This window comes from Cucumis melo, chromosome 5 (assembly GCF_025177605.1).
Source record: "Cucumis melo cultivar AY chromosome 5, USDA_Cmelo_AY_1.0, whole genome shotgun sequence".
NCBI lineage: Eukaryota > Viridiplantae > Streptophyta > Magnoliopsida > Cucurbitales > Cucurbitaceae > Cucumis > Cucumis melo.
The window spans coordinates 8,612,234-8,622,088 of NC_066861.1; the positions used below are offsets into that span (position 1 = coordinate 8,612,234).

The window sequence follows — 9,855 nt, forward strand, 5'->3', positions numbered from 1 at the left end:
TTTTTTTTAATTTGTATCAGTTTTTTATATCGGTTGTATGATATACTTATATTATATGCATTAATTGACTGATATACATACTACGTGTTTTTTATTTTCCCTAAATTGTTGCAGTTCATTGTAGTTATGGTTAAGCTTGCGGTAATTGTTTTTCATAGTGGTCAATGGGATGAGCAACAGTCCTATGTGGATTACAAAACAAATTGTGTTTTGGTTGATGAAGTGATATCATCATTTGATTCTTTTGTGAACTTGATACGTACTGAAATTCAAGTTGAGTCGTGTATTGAACTTTCGATTTTGTTGCCTATAGGTAGTAATAGTGTTCAACATGTTCTAAAGATTGTTGAAAATAAAGATGTGACTTGGTTCTTGACATTGGTTAAGGATCAATCTACCAAATATCCTTTAGTTGCTCATTCTATAAATACAGTTTTGGATGTTTCAGTTGGTTCTTCTTGTTCTTCTTCCATAGTTGAGGTTGATTTGGGAGATGAATTAGTAATTTTTAGAGATATTAATATTACTAATAGTAAGGATGGGTTGACTTTTAAGGAGAAGGATTTGTTTTGTAGTAAAGAAATTTTGCTGAAGTCATTTCGCTTTATAGCTGTCAAGAGTAATTTTGAATTTAAGACATTGAGATCTAATTCAAGATCAATTGAGTTGAGATGTAATGAAGATGGTTGTCTTTGGTTTGTTAGAGCATCGCGTTATAAAAGAAGTGAATTATGGATGATTCGAAAATACGTTAGTGATCATAGTTGCTCAATGATTGTTCATTCTTCTCATAAGCAAGCATCTTCAGAATTTGTTAGTCATTGTATGATTGATTATTTGAGGTATAGTTATTCTCATTCAACACCAAAAGATATCATCCATCATATGCGTATGAATTATGAAGTTTCTGTTAGTTATTATAAGGCTTGGAGAGCAAAAGAATCTGTTATGAAGTTGTTGAAAGGAGATGCCGATGATTCTTATGCTTTGATTCCAAAGTTCTTCTCAAAGCTAAAAGAAATAAATCCAGGTTTGTTTTTCTACCAATTGTTATATTGTTCAATTTATTTCGTTTTATACTATTGCTATTTTTCATTCATTATTTTACTTGTATAGCTGGTATACTAACTAGTTGTTGTATACCAGTTTAGTGTTTAGTGTTTTATATTAGTTTACTGTTTTATATTAGTTTACTGATATACCTATTATGAAGTATACTTGCTGTATGATGTATGCAATACTGATTATATGTTTTACTATTTAGTGTTTTATATCAGTTTTTACCGATATACCTATTATGAAGTATACTTATTGTATGATGTACACAATACTGATTATATGTTTTACTATTTAGTGTTTTATATCAGTTTACTGATAAACCTATTATGAAGTATACTCATTGCATGATGTATGCAATACTAATTATATGTTTTACTATCTAGTGCATTTATTAAATTGATTATTCTATTTTGTTCCCTTTTTGTAGGTTCATTTACTGCATACGAAATAGATCCAAATGGTCATTTCAAATATTGTTTTATGGCTATTGCATCATCAATTGAAGTTTGGAGATATTGTAGACCAAATATAGCCGTTGATGGGACATTTTTAAAGTGTAAGTATGGTGGAACATTGTTAACTGCAGCAACTATGGATGGTAATAGTAAAATTTTCCCTCTTGCATTTAGCATAGTAGATTCGGAGAATGATGCTTCTTGGAAATGGTTTTTTGAACAATTAAAACTTTCTTTTGGAGATCTAAAGGGATTGGTTATTATTTCAGATAGACATATAAGTATTCCAAAGGGTGTTTTAGATGTGTTTCCAACGGTACAATATTGCGTTTGTGTAGAACATCTTTTAAAAAGTGTGAAGTTGTCATTTAAAGACTCTTTAATTGAAAAGCTTTTTCGTCAATGTGCATACTCGTATACAATAGATGATTTTGAGTTATATATGAGATGGATGGAGTCGATATACCCATCTATTAGAGGATATCTTATGAAAGTTGGTTTTGAGAGATGGTCACGCGCATACTCTAGAAAAAGAAGATATCAAATAATGACAACGAATATTTGTGAAAGCTTGAATTCTAAGTTGAAGATTGATAGACTTACCGGTTGCATCCTTGCTTGAGGCCATTAGAGAGTTTCTTCAACGGCGGTTTTATGAGAGAAGAAAAGCAGCCTCATGTTTAAAGAGTGTTTTGAGTTCTTGGGCTGAAGGACTAATAAGAAAGCTAGTTAATTAATCAAGAAGCTTCATTGTAAGTGTTATGTTTTAGATATTTGTTTATAATAGTCAATTATCGATATACTATATTGAAGTGTAATGATTAGTTAATACACTGATGATATACCATAATTTTTTGTGTTCAGGTGAATCCTGTGAGTGAAGTTGAATTTCAAGTAGTTGATGGAGGCAAGAATTTTTTAGTAAAGTTGAATTGTAATAGTTGCAGTTGCCTTTTTTGGGATTTAGAAGAAATTCCATGTGCTTATGCTCTTATTGTGATTCGTAGTCTTAATTTGAATCCTTATGCATTCGTTTCACAGTATTACTATGCTACTGTATTGTCTGCAACTTATGGTGGTTTAGTTCGTCCGATTGATAACCATACTGATTGGAGTGTTGTGGAGGTGAACGACAATATATTGCCTCCAGTATTTAGACGTTCAGCAGGAAGGCCTCAAAAAAGAAGGATTCCTTCTATTGGTGAAGTTTCAAAGAGCTCAAAATGTAGTCGTTGTAAGAGAGCCGGTCATAATATTAGAACTTGTACATTTGAACCTATTTGAACAATTTAATTGTTTTGAAATTTAGCAATTTTCAATGATGTATTATTTGAACAATTTACTTATTTTGAAATTTAGCAATTATCAGTGATGTATTATTTGAACAATTTATTTTCGAATATTTTCTTCTCTACTTCATTGTTTTTTGTTCTTAATTGATACACTTGATATAAGGTATTTAAAGTCCAATATACCTGTGATATAGCCAATATAAAGTCTATCAACATCAGAGAAACATTCTTTTTCTAAGTGATATATGCAATATAAGATACTTCAAACGCAAAGATACCAAAACAAGATAAGGTACATCAAATACCCAAGATACCTATGTGATTCAAGATAAGGTATATCACATACGAAAAATACTTATGTGATTCAAGATGAAGTATATTACATACGAAAATTACATATGCAATTTGAGATAAAGTATATCACATGTGAAAACATATTCAAAAGTGTCCAAAAGAAAAGTTTATCAAGGTAGCAAATCAAAACTTGGTGGTTCAAATGCAACATTTGACTTTTTTCCCTTTTTGGGAGATTTATGCTTTTGGGCCAATTCCAAATCAATATCTTTTGGTGTGGGTTTCAATTTCCTTTTCGGTCGCTCATGTTGCACATGTTGCACTTTACACTTTTCATCATTGGCAGCAAGTTGTGAAGCTTTCCTTGTAAGTACTCTATTTTGAGTAGCCTAAAAATATACAATTTTATTTATTAGTATTTTACAAAAGAAAATTAAAATTTTAAAAATATTATAGTTTAAAAATGATTTTACCACTTGTTTGCCTTTATCGTTCTTTCCCTTTGTCCTCCCTTCTTCATTTTGTTGGTGTTTTTCTTGTGTTATCACCCAAATCCAATGTATAATAATAAATCAACATGTATCAGCAAGTTTATATACGTAGAATAATAAGGTGTATCAGTCAATAAACTTAAGTTTAGAAAAGTTATAACCTCTTGAATTTCAAGGATGTCTTCAACTAATTTGAGGCTTGTTTCCATTAACTCCTTTCCATCTAACTCTCTTTCATTTGACTGTTCTTCAGATTCTCCAATCTTTAAATGAAAAGTATGAAATATGTGAATAAGTCAGATGATATATCTAATATTATATATTTTATCAAAATGTATCAAGACGTATACTAAATTACTTACGGTTGGGTGATGTGCTTCTTTTGAAACTTCATTCATTTGTTTTTCTTCATTGTCTTTTTCATTCTTTAATAAATAAGTAGAAAATTTTATTAAAACAAGTGTAACAATAAAATGATAGACCTTATTGTTCTATGAAAGTATATTATAAGTTACTTACATTTTTGTCTTCATTTTCTGGATTCATTGGTTGATCTTCTGCATTAACTTCTTGATTCTCTATTTCTTCCTCATTTTTTTTGGCATCTTCTTGATTCTTTTATGATTTATGAAAATGTATAAGTAAATTGAATAATTAATATCCATAAGAAAAATAAAATTATTGCAGGTAAACTAAATGTATATTACATTGTTGATGAACTTATCAATATTCTTGATTGCTTGCTCCAGTTCTTCTGCATTCTATTCTTGTTCAATTTCTTCTTCATTAATCTATAATATCAGTATATCAGTATCAACAAATGATGTATATCAGTATGATTTATATAAGTTGTATGTTATATCGGTACGTTGATATACCTTAATTAACAATAAATTTACCTCAATTCAAAAGAAAAATAATATATTTACCTCTGCATCATCCAAGTTATGAATATTCATTCTTTCCTCAAGACGTTGCAAACTTAAAGTTGGAGCATGATTTTCATGGTACGATCCTTGTGATTGTTTTTTTGTTGGCATTCTTTCATTGATTATGGTGATTATATTATTTAACAATTCCAATACTTCATTTTTTCCATTTTCTACGGTATTCTTCAAGCTTTCCAAGTCCTTCTTCACTTCTTGAATTTCTTTTCTCAACGATTTTTTTGTCTCATCATTTACAGTTTCTTCCTCATCACCTTTGTCATTCTCATCTTCTGTTTCTTCAGTTCGTTCTTTCTCAACTTCATTTGGTGCGTCATTTAGGAAGAATTGAAAGTTTGGAGAGATTAGTTCATCGCTAGTTAGAGTGAAAGGGATAACTGTAAACTGTATTTTTAAAATAAAAGTTACATCAGTTGATACACTTCATATGAAGTTAACTAGGTACATAAACAAAGTGATATACCTACAATGTAGTATATAACTGATTAGGTTGTAGAAGAAAAAGAATTTACATCACTTGACTTGAAGTAATTCCGTTGCAGATATGTCCAAACAGAGGTTGCTGTTCTAATTTCCAATTTATGATTCTTGGGCTTCGATGTCCAATTCTTGTGGCTATCCCATTTGGACTTTCAGAAAGCTTTGGGATGATTTCTAGTGCCCAACAAACTAAAATGTGTGGAAATCCTTGTAGTGAGAAATTGACGGTCAAGTCTTCTGCAGCTTTTCTCATATATCCAACAGTTAGGTTAAAAGACAATCTACCCTATGGAAAGTTTAGCAAAGTTTCCTCATCATCTATCATTTTAAGGTGTTTCCAATCTACTACATTATGAAGTTGTTTGCAGTTGATGAAACAGTCTAAAATAAGAAGATTTGCTAATTTAACCATGAGTTGGTCACTAAGTTGTGCTATACTAAAGGCTGCAATAATTTTGTTTCTGTCTAATATATCAATATTACTAAAGCAGGCGGTTCTCAATTCACTATTGAATTCCTCCTTGATATTTGAAGTTGTGGATTGTGGGAATGGTTGACAATTCAATCCGCTTATTAAATGAAATTCTCTCAATCCAAATTTTACTATATTACCCTCTAGATTGAAAATCAAAGTGTTGTCAGTTGATTGCTTAGACAGTCTTCTAATCAAATGAACTAACAATTATCCAGGACACTTTTTGATTTGAATATCAAGAAGGTGCACAAATAGACTCTTCCTAAACATTTGCATTTGCTCTTTGGACAACTTTTTGACAATTGACTCTATTATTGTCAACTTTGAATAGTAATGAACTTTGTTTGCAAGGTTCTCTTCAGCATTAACCTGTTTAATATACAAATCAATGTATTATCAACAATATATCAAGTGTATCAACATATCATAACAAGTGTATCAACACATCATAACAAGTGTATCAGCAATCATAACAAGTGTATCAACATATCATAACAAGTGTATCAGCACATCATAACAAGTGTATCAGCAATCATAACAAGTGTATCAACATACCATAACAAGTGTATCACAAGTGTATCAACAGTATATAAAGTATATCATGCTTAGTGGAGCAAGTGTATCAACAACATATATTGGTGTACCAACAATATATATTGATATCAGTAATTACCTCTTTCTTCAATGATCATTTATTCTTTCTTTGTCCTTTTCTACTCTTTGAACTTTCTTCACCCTTCTCAAAATTTATTTTTCTTTTTCTCGTTTTAACTTTTTCAATCTTTTCCCTGTTTTGTTTGTATACCATAAAAATATATAGAATATTAGTTCCAAATTGTTTGTATTCAACAAAAATATAAAATACTAGAAAAAGAAATTAAAAATACCTTGCCATTTTTCGACTGAAGTTCTCAAGTGTATCAATAAGATGTTTCAAGTGTATAAGTTAGAAAAAAAATCAAACAATATTTCTGTAAAGTGTAGAATATGAAATACCTTACCATTTTTCGACTGAAGTTCTCAAGTGTATCAACAAGATGTTGTCCGAAGTTTGTTAAACGTGAAGGGGAGAAAGAAAATAACAAGTTCGTCTGAAGTCTGTTCGTTTTCTTCTTCGTCCGATTGAAGTTTTTTTTCGTCCGATTTGAAGCGAAACCCTAAATTTTGGGGATGAAAGGGAAATTCCACGGAAGGGAGCACGGGAAGGGAAATTGCATGAGAAGGGGATTATATTGGGTAATTTTGTAATTTTATAAATTTTAAACGTGGGTTGGGCTTTAATTTGCTAATTTATTAAATTAAATGTGCTATACATGCAAGAGCCCCTATAATAAATATGATGATAATAATAATAATAATTAGTATAAGATTTTTTTATAAGTTTTTCTTTTTCTCTATTTTTTAGAGAGAAGAAAAATGTTAAAATACTCTTTTATTTTTAGCATAACGTTAAAAAGGTAGCAAAAAGAAAAAAAAAGAAATTTTCCTTATACTTTTTTTTTCTTTCTCTCTATGTTTAAAAAGAGAAGAACAAAAATAAGGATTCAATCCCGAAGAAAATTACTTGTTGTATGAGGTGCGGATCATTGGGAGTAAACCATGCCTAATGCAACATCCAACTAAGTTTTTCCTTTGTTATAGGATTAGAATTAGGGTAAAAAAAAAGACAATATGAAGATAAAAATAAAAACAATAAAGTGAAAAAGCTAATAACCCACATTTTTTAGGAATACGTTTCTTCAAAGAACTTTTTTGCACAGATTCTCTTACACATTTTTTTGTAGAGATTTTCTCTAAAAAAATTTTTTTCCTTTGTAGAGATTCTCTCTAAACACTTTTTTTTTTTTTGTAGAGATTTTCTCTAAAACAATTTTTTTCCTCCATAGAGATTCTCTCTAAAGCAATTTTTTTCTTCCCCTTTCCAAATGACAAAGGTCCCTATTTATACACCCGGGGTGTGCCACAAATTAAGAAAATTTAATAAGTATAAAATCAAATTAGATATTATGTAATTTTATTAATTTTCTTTTTTCTAAAATAGTAAAAATATGATATTGAAAGATTTTGTTCAAATAAATTTATTTGTTTTTTTTCCTAAAGTGATAAAGATAAATCAAAATATGGTGTTAAAATTTTTTTGTATAAAATAAATTATTTTGTTTTTCCTAATATGATAAATCAAAAAAAGATTGTGTATAAATAAATTAATTTGTTTTTTTTTCTAAAGTGATAAGTGAAAATTAATTTGATTTTTTTTAAAATAATAGATATTCTCATTAATGATTTTTATTTTCCCTTTTAATAAAAGATTTTAAAAATAATAATAATAACAATTATCATAAAATTTTATATTATTACAAAAATAAAGTTTACCTTTTTTCTTTTTTTAACAAAATGAACAAATAAAAAATCTTAACCATTACTACAATTAATATGTTTTTTTAAAAAATGTAGGATAAAATTAGGTGGCTACAACATGCCCCCCTTCGTGCATCCTTATAGAATTAGAAGGTGGACGAAGGTGTAGCTACTAACTCGCCAAACTAAGGTATTTTAGATAAATTTTCGGCGTTAGGAGCCAGGGATAAAACAAGCGCCTCATGACAAGACAAGAATAAATAAGTTGGAGGTCAGGGATAAAACAAGCGCCATCACAACAATACATGGTGTCAAGGGCCTGGGATAAAATAAGCACCTCATGACAAAAGAATAAATAAGTTGGAGGCCAGAGATAAAACAAGCATCATTGCAGCGACGTGGTGTCAAGGGTTAGGGATAAAACAAGCGCCTCATGACAAAGGAATAAATAAACTGGAGGCCAAGGATAAAACAAGTGTTATCACATCAACATGGTACCAAGGGCCAAGGATGAAACAAGCACCTCATGACAAAAGAATGAATAATCAAGCTAGAGGTCATATATTAAATTATCATAACAAGAATGTATACCATGCCACCTATGGAATGTAGACAATGCAGACAATGTGAAAAGCCATGTTTGCATGAACATGTTAATTAGGTATAAAAAATTGAATCATTGTTTACTTTTCTCAAGAAAGAAAAACCAAAACATGCGTAATAGCCCAATAACGTTCATGAGTACTGAAACCTCAAGTACAAGCTCAAATCCTTAAAATATTAGTGACTTGATGAGAAAATGCTAGAATCAAAAGCTAATCGTAGCTCTATGCATAGTATTTCTTCACATAGTCCGCGCTTAATGGGTTAGGCAAGTCATCTCCGTCCATATTTGTCAAAATTAAAGCTCCTCCTAAGAAAGCTCTTTTTACTACATACGATCCCTCGTAATTAGGAGTCCATTTTCCTCAGTGATCCTTTTGAAAAGGTAGGATCCTTTTTAACACTAAATCTCCTTCTTGGAAATAGTGGTGTCAAACTTTTTTGTCATACACTCGTGCTATTTCTTTTGTACAACTTTGTCCTTTACATAGCGCAATCAATCTCTTTTCTTTTATGAAATTTAACTGCCCATACCTTACTTGAGCCCACTTTGCTTCATCTAGTTCTACCTTTTGGATTATCCTAAGGGATCGAACCTCAACTTAAATAGGTAAAATTGCTTCAAAATCAAGATTGAATCAAACTCTAATTACATGAAAAATTAAAGAAAAGAAATTCTTAAAGAATATGATTAAATCTAAGCCCACTTACCTCAAGAAATTAGCCCTCCATCATAAAAAAATCTGGAATTTAATTTGAAGAGAGAAAAAAAAATGGTAGAATGATGGATATGATTCTGGAAATTGAGAGAAAATTTGAAGAATTTTGCGGTTTATTTGAGAGAGAATGGTGGATTGATGATGAAAATATTGAAATTTAAGGGTTTATATAGAAAATAATGAAAAGAACCGTCAAGTGGTCTCGAACTCATGACCTTTAGGCCCAAGCGCGCTTCATATTGACGAAATTTTGGAGAAATTACGGAAAATTGGTAAAAAGTTACCAAATTGCCATTGAAAAATACGAAAAAAGATTGATTTGCAGACGCTGAGGATCGAATTCAGGAGGGATGGAGAGGCGCACGGCTTCAGGGGCAACACGTGGTGGCTAGTGATTGGTGGGCGGACAGACAAACGTGCACGCAGACAAAAATTTGAATAATTCGAATTTTATTTTGCGTTAGTTGGAGAACAAATCTGTGACGTCTAGGGCATGAGAAGAGGGTCAAAACGACTTTGTTTCTTATCAGAAAAATCTAGAAAATTGATGCTTCGCTTGGAGTTTGAACACGTGACGTCTCGATTGTTCGCGTGTGTGGATGGCTGATGCTTGTCATGACTTTTGAATATTTACGAATTTGTCCCTAATGTTCAATTTGACCGTTCTCCTTCGTTTTAACTC

The 9,855-nt window shown here is 30.5% G+C and overlaps 1 long non-coding RNA gene across 9 annotated transcripts; it reads right to left on the reverse strand.

Annotated features, from left to right (window-relative positions):
- Positions 1 to 3,210: 3,210 nt before the first annotated feature.
- On the reverse strand, positions 3,211 to 9,295 carry LOC103504302 (uncharacterized). 9 transcript variants are annotated; one of them, XR_007821081.1, is made up of 10 exons: positions 9,166 to 9,295; positions 6,495 to 6,650; positions 6,167 to 6,281; positions 5,006 to 5,862; positions 4,521 to 4,922; positions 4,299 to 4,382; positions 4,111 to 4,206; positions 3,954 to 4,016; positions 3,574 to 3,854; positions 3,211 to 3,489 (listed from the first exon to the last, which is right to left on the reverse strand). It is a non-coding gene; the product is annotated as an uncharacterized LOC103504302 (long non-coding RNA). The 9 variants fall into 9 exon arrangements; XR_007821087.1 differs by lacking the exon at positions 9,166 to 9,295 and having other exon boundaries at positions 3,574 to 3,635; positions 3,753 to 3,854; positions 6,495 to 6,849; XR_007821083.1 differs by lacking the exon at positions 9,166 to 9,295 and adding an exon at positions 6,381 to 6,395 and having other exon boundaries at positions 6,495 to 6,848.
- Positions 9,296 to 9,855: the final 560 nt, after the last annotated feature.